This window comes from Palaemon carinicauda, chromosome 17, assembly GCF_036898095.1.
Source record: "Palaemon carinicauda isolate YSFRI2023 chromosome 17, ASM3689809v2, whole genome shotgun sequence".
Taxonomy (NCBI): Eukaryota; Metazoa; Arthropoda; class Malacostraca; order Decapoda; family Palaemonidae; genus Palaemon; species Palaemon carinicauda.
In genome coordinates, this window is record NC_090741.1 from 58,038,372 (window position 1) to 58,054,310 (window position 15,939).

The 15,939-nt window shown below is 35.9% G+C and overlaps 1 protein-coding gene across 2 annotated transcripts in view; it reads left to right on the forward strand.

Moving 5' to 3' along the window:
• Nucleotides 1-15,939, forward strand: part of didum (dilute class unconventional myosin) — a 309,989-nt gene that overhangs the window by 639 nt on the left and 293,411 nt on the right. The gene's annotated exons all lie outside the window — the stretch shown is intronic.

The window sequence follows — 15,939 nt, forward strand, 5'->3', positions numbered from 1 at the left end:
TGTAATTTCATATTAAATAGATTTATGATTAAATATGATTTCTCTTGACAATTAATTTTATATGTAGGCCTGATTAGCAAGTTTAATTTTCTTAGTTTAAGGTCGTTTTTTTTCATGCCCCATATTCGAGTCTTTCAATTTATGTAATTTAAATATATATTTTTATATTGTTTCCCCTATTTATTAGTTAGTATTTGGTGTAGACTATGCATTATATTTCTAAATTTGTAACATGCCGAGAAATAGATTTTATGGAACCTTGTATCTGGAAAATACTTAGGCCTATGTCTGCTCGATACGTAGGCCTAGCTCTAAGTACAAAAAAAAAAAAATTTATATTTATTAACTGTGTTTGAAGGATTTGCAATTGCCCTATTGAACCTTTAGCTTTACATATACTTATTCAGTTAGTTTACTTGAGAAATAACTTAACACTGGTAGATAGAATGACAGGTCTGCATTTCACCTTTTAAGTTTATATCTTGATTGGTAAAATTTGTTATGCTAATGTAGCTAAGTTTGGTGTAAAAATTGAGTGTTTTGATAGCTTTTACTTAGCATTGTTATCATATTGTAACATTTTTTTTTTCTTTTATTGAAAAGAAATTATGATGGAAAATTGGCCGATGTTTTTTTAGAATAGGTTATATTACTTTTATGTCCAACAGATATGATATATATCACGATAGATTTGAACACGTAGGAATGGCATTTCTTTGACTAAACCAAACTACTTATGTTACTTCTGAGAATTAAGTTTTTCAAGAAACCTCTCCATATTATTATTATTATTATTATTATTATTATTATTATTATTACTACTTGCTAAGCTACAACTATAGTTGGAAAAGCAGAATACTACAAGCCCTAGGGCTCCAACAGGGTGAATCACCCAGTGAGGAAAGGAAATAGGGAAACTATAAGAAAATTAATTAACAATTAATATAAATGTTTTAAAAGTAACATTAAAATAAATATTTCATATATAAACTATAAAAAACTATAAATAAAACAAGAGGAGAAATTAGATGGAATAGTGTTCCCGAGTGTACCTTCAAGCAAGAAACTCTACCCCAAGACAGTGAAAGCCATGGTACAGAGATTATGGCACTATCTAAGACTAAAGAACAATGATTTAATTTTGGAGTATTCTACTGCATTTAGATAGAATTTGTTCCCTGAGGAATTAAAATTTTTCCTGCTTCAGGCACAACACACTGTCTTGGGGTAGAGTTCTCTTGCTTGAGTGTACACGGACACACTATTCTATCGTATTTCTCTACCTCATGTTTTTTTATAGTTTATATATGAAAGATTTGTTTTGATGTTGATACTGTTGTTGAAATATTTCATCTTATTTGTTAATTATTTCTCATAATTTATTTCCTTATTTCCTTTCCTCATAGGGCTATTTTCCCCTGTTGGAGCGCTCAGGCTTATAGCTTTTTGCTTTTCCAACTAGGGTTGTAGCTTGCTTTTTCAACTAGGGTTATAGCTTAGCAAATGATGATAATTAATGAAGGGTCTTTGTATCCCTTTCTTTCCTAATTAATCCCCTTGATTAGCCTTCTACTTCACATACAGAAGGTCTTCAACCTACAAACACAGACACAAACATACGGATATACAAATACAAATCCAACTGTAATTGTATATGTCAGTGCATCAAAAGTTTATGTACTGTCATAAGATAAAGAAATACTTTAATAAAATATATCATTAATACAGGTAGCAAAATAACATTTACTACAACCCTATATTTATTTCTTATGAAACGAGACTATTTTTTTTACTCTTATAGCTGGAAATTGTAGGCATGGAAGTCAGGTTAGGCCTATCCAAGGCGTAAATTTAGCAAAATTTGACTTGCAAACAGCTTCTTGGAACCTATTAAGTTAGTAAGTTGAGGACTTTCTGTACTGGTTTTCAGCTTTTACTTCCCAACGTCTCTGTTCCTACATAGTCTCCCTAGCCACGGCACCAGCTCATATGACTCAAATTCGTCAATTCATTCCTATCACTATACAACTGCGCTATTTTTTGTAGTAGTGCCTTGCCACTCGATATCGTCCCTAACCTCGTTGTGGGGTTATACGGCATAAATATAATCATTATTTTCACTTATGTACCAAAATAATGAGGCATTTGGGCCTAGTTATTTAAAGGATATGCTTATTGTAGGTACTTTCAGTCAGCTACTCGTCCCTTGCTTCAGTGCTCGTAGAATTGGGATTAAGACTGTGTAAATAAGAAAAACTTATGGGATTTTGATAGACGCGTACAATATTTATTTTTTTCCACTACCACATTTTCCTATGACGCACTGTATTTAAAAACATGATTGATCCCGCATTTTTATACGATAGTATCGTACATGTACGTTTATTTTTTTTATTTTTATTTTATGTAAGGAATTTGAAAATTGGTAGCGGGGATAAAGTTTATCTCTTTCTCCCTGGCCTTACAGATCAGTGTTTATTGATCTGTCAGATACATGTTCTATACTCTCTAGAATGATATTACTGAAATGGGAGGGGTTTGAGGAGCTATTCTCTCTCTCTCTCTCTCTCTCTCTCTCTCTCTCTCTCTCTCTCTCTCTCTCTCTCTCTCTCTCTCTCTCTCTCTCTCTCTCTCTCTCTCTTTTTTTTAAAGAAACAACCTGACATAAGCTTGCACAACAGGGACTTAAACCAGTTGACATGAAATAAAGGTACCTTAAAAAGGAAAGTACACTGTACACTGGAGTAAATAAAAACAGAAGACTGAAATGTATACAGTACCAGTAAGTGGAATACTGTATGTGCATAATTTCATGTGCCAAAAGAAGAAAATATTATTTGTAGTTATCTAAATTTTTAAAGGGAATACTGTAATAACCTTATCTATGTACAAGTCACCAATAAGACTAATATTGTACAGTATTTTTTTGCAATGATTTTTGGAAATGGTGGAATGAATAATATAGGGGAATGCAAGTGAACACAATACAGAAAAAAAAAAAATTCATAGTGTTTTGGCACCCATTAGAAAGCCAAGAATTGTAGAGGTACAGACTGGTATTAGTTTCACCCTTGTAAATATGTAGAATTATAAGGATGGCGATAATTGCAACCAATATGATAGGCTACAGGAAATGTTAGTGCTGTAATTAGACTTGATAAGAATGGTTCGGTGTATTACAACCTTGGGGTTAAGGGTGACTGGTGGTGGGGTGTCGTGTACAAGTTTAGATGGTCATGAGAAAAAGAGACCCCACTGGTTTTAGTTGGTTTTATATCCATTTGTAAAATTACTTTACTGTGTTTATTTTTACCGTGCATGACTGTGATTAATGCATGAATTAAATACTGTACTCGGTAGTCATGAATAATGATAAGTGTTGAATACCAGAATTTAGTAATAAAATTTATATGTTGGAAATTGTAAATAATAAAATAAAGAAAACTGAGAATAGTACCACAAAGCAGTATCAAATTATGGTATCATGATTTCTGAAGAACTTGAATTGTAAATTTTTTTTTTTCTGATACGCAGCTCCTACTTTTTTGTAGGTAATGTTAACGATACTGTATGTCCAATCTCAGGAACATAATAATGAGACTTTGATGAATAGAAAATGAGTTGGATATAAATAAAGCAGAATGCAGCACATTATTGGGCTTATAAAGAATGATAATTATGGGTAGCTTATAATAAGCAGTAAAGATAAGTAATTCGGAGGTTTGTGTAGCATAAACTATGAAGGAATGATGAGTATTAGTTGATGGATAGCCAAATATAATGGACTAGAAATTGAATACAAAAAGATGAAAATTGGAGAATATTACTAAAAACAGAATTTGTTTTTTTATAGACAGGTACTTACATTAGGTATATTGCAGATTCATGTGTATTCATTACAACAAATGGTTTTCCAAATTATTATTTTGAGCGTACTGTATATGCAGGAGGTTACTTGGTTGATTTAATTAGACAGCCAAAATTTGAATTGTCTTTTGAAAGGCTACTATAAGCACAAGGGCTCCAAAAGGGAAAATAGCTTAGTGAGAAAAGACAATTGGAAAACATGTAGGATAATTTGCCTAAGTGTACCCTTAAGCAAGAGAACTGTAACCCAAGTCAGTGGAAGACCATGGTACAGAGATTAGAAAATAATGGTTTGATTTTGGAGTGTCCATCTCCTAGAAGAGCTGCTAACCATAGCAAAAAGGTTTCTTCCACCCTTACCAAGTGGACAGTAGCCACTGAAAAACTCCAGTGTAGTAGTTAATTTTATTAGTGGCAGTAAATCATAAAAAGAGTGAAGTGGAAAGATGCCATTATTATTAATAGCTCAGCTACAGCACTATTTGAAAAGACAGGATGCTACATGCCCTAGGGCTCCAACAAGGAAAATAGCCCAGTGGGGAATGGAAGTAAAGATATAAATAAACTTTATATGAGAATTAACGTACAGTATAAGAAATGTAAAATATTTTAAGATTGGTGACAACGTTCATAGGTGCTCGAGTACATTATTGAATATTTGAACAGGAGTAATGCTAATTAGAAAATTAATGTTACATCACAATTAACAACCACCTCAAAAAGTTGTCCAGAGTGATACATTGGGTATATCTATGTGCATGTAATATGCTATTGTGGTAGGCCTATATGCTGTTATTTGGTAAATAGCATACGGTAATGAGAATATTGTACATTACTGTAGCATAATAATCTTGGAATAAACCAGTTTTGAGGAAAATTGCTTATTACTATGAAGTTTTTCAAAACAGATATGAGGACAGTACCATATATAATACAGATAGTTGTCTGTAATTTTATCTTTTATATATAAAAATTATACACATAAAACACTGTATTATATAAGATTGAGAAAGCTACACAAAGTTATAAAGCAGAATTATTATAAGATAAGAATAATAACAAAGTACATTAGGATTTAAATGTCTGTTCAAATTCACGTGGGATATCTTTTCCACATACAACTAAAGTTATTTTTACAAATATGTTATGTAGATGTGTGTCAAAACAATAAGACACCATATGTTAGCAAATTTTGGACATGCTTAGCTTATGCAATCAAGATGACAGCTTAATGTAAATGAGAATGTTGAGGATTTAAGAGAATGGGTGCTCATAAAGGAAATATCATGGATATAATATTAATGAGGACATATTCAAGGTGGATATGACTTCAGCGTTACGTGGATGTGAAAGAAAATGCAGCAGTATTATTATTATTATCATTATTATTATTATTATTATTATTATTACTACTACTACTGTACTTGCTAAGCTACGTCCCTAGTTGGAAAAGCAGGATGCTATAAGCCCAAGGGCTCCAATAGGGAAAATAACTCAGTGAGGAAATCAAATAAGGAAATTTAATACAAGAGAAGTTTAAGAATGATAACATTAGAAAAAATCTATTATATATAAACTATAAAAGCTTTAAATAACTAGAGGAAGATGAATAAGATAGAATAGTGTGCTCGAGTGTACCCTCAAGCAAGAGAACTCGACCCCAAGACAATGAAAGACCATGGTACAGATGCTAAGGAACTACCCAAGACGAGAACAATGGTTAGATTTTTTTTGTGTCCCTCTCCTCGAAGAGCCACCTGCCACAGTTAGAGAGTCTCTTCTACCCTTACCAAGAGGAAAGTACAATTACATTGCAGTAGTTAACCCCTTGAGCAAAGAAGAATTGTTTAGTACTCTCAGTGTTGTCAGGTGTATGAGGACAGAGGAGCATGTGGAAAGAATAGGTAGACTATTTGGTGTATGTGTAGGCAAAGGAAAATTGAGGCGTAACCAGAGAGATTTATCCAATGTAATACTGTCTGGCCAGTCAAATGATCTCATAATTGTCTAGCGCAGTGTTTTTCAACCGGGGGCCCGTGGCCCCCCAAGGGGGCCACGGGCCTTCGACCGGGGGGCCACGAGTGGACACCGAAAAATGCAATTCAGAATGGAGAAGCTTGGAGTGTATAATTAAGGTGACGAGACTCCGGTCATAGGGGAAGAGTTTTTTTTTAAACAATTTGCCTGATTTTTTTACACAGTGTTTAGTTCCTGGAGCGGTGAAAAAAATTCATCACCGCTCGTAACCGTTCACCACCGTTAAACGAGAAGTTGGCCCCCGTTAAGGCAACGCCGTATACGCTCGGCCACCGCTGATGGTCCCTCCTACCGCTCCGAAAGTTTTGAGCTGCACAAAACTCGTTTCCTTCTTGGACGAGCATCTGCAGACGCAGAGGATTGAACTTCCCATCGGCATCAAAGATTGCATCATTGGACATCTCGACATTCTCTCCGCTGAGTTCAAATCTTATTTCGACGATGCTCCATTGGATGTTCCATGGCTCAGAGACCCATTCAACACCGAAATTGAACCTACTGAAGACGAAGCAGAGGAGCTCGCAGAGTTGAAGGTCTCAAAAGCAATGAAGCTGGCCTTCAGTAACAGAGAAGACCTCTCCAGCTTCTGGTTGTCTGTTCAGGATGCATATGCACTACTCAGCAAGAAGGCATCCGAAATGCACGTTCAATTCGCCACAATATACCTTTGCGAATCTGGATTTTCTGACCTGGCGACCATTAAAACGAAGTCCAGAAACCGTCTTGATGTTGGGAATGATATTCGCCTTGCTGTGTCCAAGACGGAGCCGGACATAAGAAGCCTCGTCACACGAGCCCAACAGCAAGTGTCTCATTGATTATATTGTTCAGCAAAATTTTTTACTTTGATTTATAATTTTAGTGACTGAATAAACAACATAAAACAAAATCTGCATTGTTTTAATTGAAGGGCAGGGGGCCACGAGTGTTATCCACTCGGTGAGGGGGGCCATGAGGCTCTCAAAGGTTGAGAAATGCTGGTCTAGCGGTAGTATCACAACGGGTGGCTGGTGCCCTGGCTAACCTACTACTTGAGGTTAATCCATTGAAAGTTTACTTTTGCGTTATGTGGGGATATAAAGAGAAAATTTAGAATTATGTATACTGTATATGTGCAGTATATTCCTGAGATTTCTTGGAAACTATGAAAGCTCACAATCTTTGAAAAAAAATATCCTATTTCGTTAGTCAGAATATGTTGGTATACAATCGGCATTCTTTGTTGCTCATCAATTTCTCTCTCTCTCTCTCTCTCTCTTTTTCTATCTCTCTCTCTCTCTCTCTCTCTCTCTCTCTCTCTCTCTCTCTCTCTCTCTTTATCTCTGTCTCTCTCTCTCTCTCTCTCTCTCTCTCTCTCTCTCTCTCTACTGTATAAAACTAATTCTTGGATTACAGAACTCATTGACTGATTGTTTCCTACCAACAAGCTTTGGAATTATTATTAAGTCTGGTATTCCTAGCTTGTTTGATCTTTTCACAGCAAATCCCTCACTTCCAGCCAACATTATATTTTCCTTGCATTTTTAGGTTGCGCCTTACGTTAGACGAGGTCCCATTGGGAGCGGGTGGGCGTTTGTAGTGTTATCTGTGCATCTAAGTGTCTTTGCAACACCCTTACACCCTTGGGCTACACCCACTTTTTAACTTTCTATTCTAATTCCATTCCTGTTTGCTGACATTAATCTGACTTCAATCTCTTCTCCCAGTCATACTTCAGCTCTGAATGGGCTCCCAGGCCCCATTGCTGAGATGCAAAATCCATAATTGCTATCTATTGCCATAATACACAGAAAGTTATTTGCGGTTCGTCCGGCATTGGAGGTGGCAACATGAGACATATGCTGCAAATAGGGTAAATAGACACCGTTCTCGGTATTGTTTTTTGGCAGAACAAATAAGCACAAAAGTGTTATGTGATCTTTTTTTATAATAGGAAAGCTATCCGTCTTAATCTATCCTTTGGTTTCGTTTTTACATTATTTGATTGGCTTTTGCTGTAGTGGAATTTTTCCATATGGGCTACATAATGTTTGTATCGCATGAAATTTGATAAGCTGCTAAGTTTTTTAAGGAATATGATGATTCAATTATTGACAAAGTAGTTTCATCATAAGAATTTCTGCAATGATGTTTGGGCCTTAATAATTTGTTTCGTATGCCAAAGATGTATACAATTTTCTATGGACTTTCATTATTATGAATTTACTTTAAAACAAAAAGTTTAAAATAAAGTCTTATTTTGAGACCTTCATATATTCAAATGAGAGATTTATTGTTGGGTGAAGTGAAAATTGTTTAAAGGTAAAATATGGTGGGTGGGAAGAGAATTTTGAGAAATATGAAAAGTGCAAGACAGCAAGTGAAGTTTCTGGAAGCCTAAATGATGCTAAATAGAATCTGTTGAGTATGGATCCAGCCAAGTTATGTATTTGTTTACGCTAGAGAGTTTTAGGGACTAATCTTTATTGAAAAAAATGACTGTACTGTAGCTGTTAAGTACTGTACTGTAAAGAGGTTTTGACGAAGGAAAAATCTATTTCTGGGCTTGACCTGTGTCGCTCCGTGAAATGCTCCTTATAGCACCATTTTTAAGGTATAAATACTGCTAAATATACCAGAGAAAAAGTTGCATGGAATGCCAGGAATAAACCCAGCTCGCTCACTCTAATATAGTGTCGGTATAATAACTGGGCCGTGTTAGAACCACTACCAGAGGTCCCTTAACAATTAGTCCTCTCCTTCCTCATTATCCCCCAATACTACGAAGTGCCGTTTTACATCCGACTACTGCCCTCTACTACGACTACCCTCCCCCCACCCCTACCGCTACCCACGCTTCTTCCCTCATTCCTTCCTAGCACCAGTGATATCCCGACATGTTTGTTTTCGTAGCTTTTGTGTTTCGGTGTTTTTGAAGATGTCATTGCTGTGTGGCAGAGATAAACTGTGATGGGGAATTCTTTTTACCTTCACCAACGAAGTTGGAAGGAGGTTATGTTTTCGCCCCTGTTTGTGTATATGTTTGTTTGTGAACAGCTTCCTGGCCGCAATTTTTATCGTAGAGTAATGAAACTTGCAGGGATTAACTGATATGTAAAAAGCTGGAAAGGATTCAATTTTGGAAGGTCAAGGCTTTTTACTGATTGTCAAGCGAAATAGCTAATTCACATAATCAGCCATAACTTTGTATATCGTTGTTGCAGAGACTTTAAACTTGGTTCATATTTGAGCGTATGAAAATTCACACCAATTAATACATGTTAAGGTCAAAGATCGAGAAATAAGCTGCCGTGGTGGAGGTCTGCTCTCTACTGAGTACCCCTCTAGTTATTGTTGAATTTGATAAGTAGAATCAGTTGAATGGGATGGCTTATTATTCATGTAGTTACAAGGGTGGGAAAACTTAGAAATCATCCTATGGCTAGCCCCCTAGAAGAGGGTACACTTTACAGTGTACCTTATGCTGCACATAGAATATAGTACTGTACCGTACAAGATGCTATTCAAGTTTCTTTGCAGTGACCATTCAGTCCTCAGTTCCTTTGCTTTCTTCTGCAGCACGAGAACAAGGTTTATATAAGGGATACTAATTTTGCTTTTGTCAGATATAATTAATAAATAATGGCATGGTGTCTTTCTGACTATGTACAGTATTCCAGTTAATACTTATCAGGTGGCAGAAATCTGATTATCCATAATTACCCAAATTTCAGGGAACTCTTGAATGTTATATGCGTGAAATTCTTGAGGATAAGTAAATTTCTAGTAGAATTCAGCTTCCCAGACTGTACCATCCAGTACGTAATACTAGGTATGCAGTTAATTCTAACAGTTTTGCCTTCTCCATCATAAGGCTCAAAACTACACAGTGTTCGAGAACTTTTATTCCAGCTGTGTCCAGATTATGGAAGGGTCTTCCTAATCACGCAGTTGAATTGGTGGAACTTCAGATGTTCAAACTTGCAGCGAATGCTTTTATGTTGAACAGGTTAACAAGGCTCTCTTCATAGTTTATATATGACATCAGTTTTACATTTGTTACTGATCATAAGGTATTTTCATCTTTTTTACTCATTACTTATCGTATATAGTTTTTTAAATCCTTCACTTGGAAAGGTTATTCAAACTCCATGTTAGATGTTGCAGTGTATGTTTTGTTATATTCATACAAAAGAGAGCTACAAATTAGGTTATATTGATATTTCCATCATATTTGTCTTCAAGGTCATCCAGATTTTTCCAAGCCTATCGGGAGATGGAAAGAGGCTAGTCTCCTTGTTTGTTTAAGTCTCTCCGTATGGTGTTTAGTCCAACTGTCCCTGGTCTAGTTATATGGTATAGAAATATCTGTTCTTCGTTGTAGTAGGGAGCATAGTTTCCAAAATGTTAAAAATTCAGGTTCATTTGTTAGTCTTGATAGTTGTTGTTATCATTATTATTATTATTATTATTATTATTATTATTATTATAATGATACAGCATAGAATGACTTTTTTATTATTACTTTGTTAAATAAATGTATAGCAAAAAAACTACGAAAAGAAACTTTACCAAGTTGCTCTAAAATGTGTTTACACCAAGTTTGAAATTCTGAAGTGGCATTGATTATGAAGATTATTTCATAATTTGGTCATTGCCTGAATAAAACTTGTAGAACGTTGTGTAGCACTGAGTCTTACTAAAGAAAAGCAAGACTTAAAGTTACAGTAACTGAATACAGTACAGTAATTAAAGTAATTCCTTGTATATCTGCATATCCTTTTGCTACTCACGCACATAACCGTATACAGTACTGTACTTCTAAAGGCCCTTCCACACGAGGGGCAAATGCACGGTGGGCAGACACTGTTACTAATTTTGTCGTGTGGGTGAGGATCACGAGTGTAGATGATGACTTCATAGTCGAGGAAACAACGGGCAAACTATCAAAGTTCCCGTGCCCATTGTTAAGGCACTGGATAGGCACTTTGATATTATTAAATGCAACTCTAACTGCTCTCTACCTGGTGTCTACCCCATGTCATACGGTCGCCTGCCTGTGTCTAGTAATTGCCCTGGACTGTTTGATCTAGTAACACTGTTTCAAAGCAAAAGAATTACGTGAAAATCAAAGTGCCCGCCCTGAATTTGCCCTCTGTGTGGAAGAGCCTTTAGTGTTAGTAAATACTTGACCATGCCTCCACTGAATGGGGAATGTTAGTGTGTGAATGAATCTAGTGCCAATTAATGGTTGGATTTTGTGGTTGCTTTAAACAGTTGTATAATTTTGTGCTTTATTTTTGGTATACTTGAATGATTAACAATTCCTATTGGATTCTGTGCGTTAGTGTTGATTTAGCATATGATTGTATAGGTCATGAATTTTTGCTAACCTAACGTAGGCTAGGTTTCTCACTCCAATCTGCTCTTTCATCTTATTTACAACCCTGCTGTTAAGTTATCAGTGTAGGGGAGATAGCTGTACTATGTGGTCGATGGTACAGTTTAGGAGGATCTGCATGTAAATGAAGGTCGGTGTTTTATGAATAATTTTACATAGCATGTAAAGTGACCTGATTTTACAGCGTCAAAAATATTTGGAACGGAAATAAGGAGTTTAATACATCTTGACATATTGTCCAATTATTTTAGACAGGTGTCAGTTGCTGAAGAGGAAACTAAAAAAGCATTATCCAAAATATTAAAGAATAAGAGAGTTACTTTTAACATTTCCTTAGGATAGAGAAGCCCCAAAAATTTTCAGATATTTTTTCAATAGGAGGAGACTGAAATACAGTACCATGCCAATAGCACCTATCAAAGACACATAGATTTCCTCATGGGGCTTCAGCTATGTTCAATATGTACATTGTTTATTGATCATAATAAGGCTCTCAAGTCTTTTGTTTGGAGGTATTCAGGCATGGGGTAGGAGAATGAACCTGGTATTATTCTTGTGTCCAACTTAGGCAGATACATTTGATTAATTTTTACAACCTAACCATTCTCATGGAAGAGGGAGGGGAGAGAGTTTTGGCTGGTAGCCTATAGGTTTACTTATGGTGTCATCGCCACTCATTGTCTGGCCCAACCCGATTCGTAGCTTGGATAGAGAACAACTGGGGCACTGATTGTTTGGAGATGTGATCTGTTTCTAGAACACTCGTCCCCCTTGCCAATCTTGTGCTGCGACTTTTAAACAACTTGGCAAGTCTAGTGGAGAATGTGGGCAAGATGCTTGCCAGGGCCAGTGCCTTCCACTCCAGGTCTCCTGGTTGTTATTGTTGACTTCTAATTGGAAAGTTGTATGTTGCCTGTATTTGAACTTAGATCTGGTAAACTGGTAGGACCACTCCTCTCTAATGCCTAGAGTCGCTACACTGTTATGAGAAGTTTTGTTTGTCAGGTGGAAATGTGTTGATTTACTGTATACTGTACTTCAATTCTAAGTTTTGTCCTAGCTATTTAAAGGTGTTATTTAACACATACTTCATAGCGAGTGACATCCTTTGAAAATTGCAATTTCATGATTTTAGTTCATTGAATCTTTCAGTGCAACAGATATGCCATTTTTTTTAAAGTTATGCATTAAAAGGGTTAGTTTCTTTTTGACAGTACTGTAGCATTACTGGATTGAAATCTCTAATAAGCTGTAGCATCACTACAGTAGTGCTCGTTTTTTATGATGCACTGATAATATTTTTTATTATTATTCACACTACATCAATCTAATAGAAGTCTACCAAAATCATACCCCATAGTCCCTTGCTATGAGGGTGTAATTCATAGAATATGATATTACAAAGACTGGAGAAGTTAAAGACATTGTTACTGATATTTATTTAGCGTAAAGGTTTAGTTTTAAAAGTACGGCTACTTTTAATTGTAATTTTTTTAATAATACTTCCCTATTAGTTTTGAATCATATGTTACCTAAGAGCCCCTGTTGTATCCTTTTCAAAATGGAATTTTTTGAGTAGTTTTAATTCATACTCTTTCCTAGGTAAAAGGAAATAGGAAGTGATGTTTTAACATTTGCTCTGCCTGAGTGGGGATACCTTAACGTGGTGAAAGGGTTTATTTATCGCCATGTGATCAGAGCTTTGCTAGTCAGGGCCATCCATACTAGGTTAGTTTGCTGTAAGCATTCAGACAAGTCTCCCACCATCACCAATCTGCAACGGTCAGCTTTGTGATAAAAAAGCCGAACCCCAGACATGATTCAGGACCTGTCTTTGTCTTAGAGTGGACTAGAAATAGCTGCATTTGTTGTTGATGCCTACACGTTTTTGAAGGTGAAAAGGATTTTAAATTTATTTGAAGTGGGTTTTGAAAATATTTACTAAAAGAAAAGCAAATGGAAAGTGTATCATGACTGGGTCAAAATTCAACGAGATTTTAACAGAACTTTTGAAATGGCTTTATTAATGAGACACTATATTTTAAACAATTATATTACTTTTTGTTATAGTGAAGTTCATTGACAGAAATTAAACATATCGTTGCTGATGTTATCTACAGCATCCCCTGGTTCCTGGTTGCTTACTCCGCAAAATAAGTTTGCGACCACTCTATCACATGATAGATAGGTGGAAAGCTTCTTAGTTTTCTCTTATTGTAATTAAGCTTATTTTACCTGTATCATAAATAGATTAACAATGAAATCCTTAGAAATGAAATCATCGTTACTGCTACCACGTTTTGCGTATTATATGATTAACAAGACCGTAAATCTTTAGATTAATTGGGTAATTTAAGTGGAAGAAGAAGACTAGAGCAATTATAGGCCGGCAATCTTCGTTGGACGTGATACTTCTCGCGAAAGCATGACAGAAATTAGAACTCTTCCTGTGAGCTCTTTCTGGGAACTTTTATTTTTGAGTGAGACCGGTTTTATTATTATTATTATTATTATTATTATTATTATTATTATTATTATTATTATTATTATTATTATGTTGGTAGGAGCAGTGTTTAGTGTTTGTTTTAGTGTTGAGCAATAATAGTGATTACTTGAGTTTTTATATAAATAGATCCAGTATTGATTAGCTATTAGTTTCTGTATTATTATTGCTGTTGTTGTTTTGTTTTGATAGGTGTCTATCTAGTTGTTTGTACGTATGTCTAAGTGTTTGTCATTTGCATAACTCAAAAACTATTTGTCTGAATCTCATGAAATTTGGTGCGATGATTGGCCATGATCCAAGGACAACTTGATTAGATGACCAGTTATAAAAAAAATCTTATTATTACTTCCTTTTTGTTGGGGGGACGAGCAGAGTTAAACACGTCAATATAACAGTACGGCAGCTGAAGATTGTAACGCGTTTCCCAATAGACGGTGGATTATGAATCATACTTCCCAGAGAAAACTGATAAGTGTCTACGGGAATTCCTTTAAGCGATAAACGCTATCTTTTTTTGAACCGTTAATTGGCTTATTGCCCGCTGTAAGGTGATAGGCGCTGCTGTGTTTTAAATTTCAAGCCTTTGTGTTCTTATGCTTAAACCCCCCCCCCCCTCTCTCTCTCTCTCTCTCTCTCTCTCTCTCTCTCTCTCTCTCTCTCTCTCTCTCTCTCTCTCTCTCTCTCTCTCTCTCTCTCTAAGAAAATAATCCATAGCTCAGGACTCCAGTGTAAACAGGCTTAAGATGCAAGAGGTCTCTGGGTCAGTTTCTTGAAGAATTCATGTTTTTATTCTATTGGTTTACACACACACACACACACACACACACACACACACACACATATATATATATATATATATATATATATATATATATATATATATATATATATATAGTATAATGCATATATTAAATTTTTGCCTAGTCTCTTGACGTGAAAGGCCAGATCGATATTAATCACGCCTTTCGCTTTAAGAGACTGTGGTTCGATCCCATTATGAGGTAGAAATTTATTTCTGTTGAAGCACGATATTGTGTTGAATTTCATCCATATGCATGTATGTATATATATATATATATATATATATATATATATATATATATATATATATATGATATTATTTTCACACAGTTAGTATGAACTGATGTATAGAATAACATTCTTAAGGGTAAGTCATTTGTCGTCTGTGATATAAATTTAATTCTGCAATGCAATTATTGCAATTTGGAGTTTCTTTATTGATATCTGATATTAATCAGGGTGTGATTCGATGTATTTTTAAAGATATGACATTAGATTATTATTCTTAATCGTGATATCCCCTCATAAGTATCAATCATTAGGCCTCTTAAATTCCAAGTGATGTTCTAAATTCATGCAATTAAAACCGTTGAAAAATAGTGTTGATATCCATAATTCAACTTGGAATCAATAGATTAACACCCTGACTAGTACAGTTGTAACGTTTTCGCCTAGCATTCGCATGGCAGCAGATCGATCCTGGGACCGCTAGTGTAAGCTGTTTACTGGCCACTGCTGTGGTTGGTACACATTGGGTGTGGGTTGGGCTTGCCCGGCTGACGTTCTGGTGAGCATCTAGAAACTGGAACATCCTGACTAGTACAATGGTATCATGTTCGCCTAGCCTTCGCATGGCAGCATATCGATCCCTAGACTGTGAGTTTAAGCTGTTTACTAGGGAGACCACTGCTGTGGTTGGGCACCACAGTGGCTGTGGGTTGGGCTTGCCCAGCTGACGTTCTGGTGAGCATCTATTCTGATGAAACTGAAACCAGACACCTTAATAAATGTTTTATAATAAGCTACTTGTCCAAAATCCCTGGCGTAAGCGAAGAAAGAGGACATGAAGATGTGAGGAGGACACTTAAGTGTGACAGATGTTTATCCATCTATTCTGGCTGGTGATCACTAGACTGTGGTTCGAGTCCCGCTCAAACTCGTTAGTTGCTTTGGTCGCTACAATCTCATCATCTTTGTGAGCTAAGAATGGGGGGGGGGGAGCTGTAGGTTTATCTGTTTATCCACCAGTATCCATTGTCTGGCCTTCCTTGGTCCTATCTTGGGTGGAGAGTGGGCTTGGGCGCTGATCATATTTATACCGTATATGGTCAGTCTTTAGGACATTATC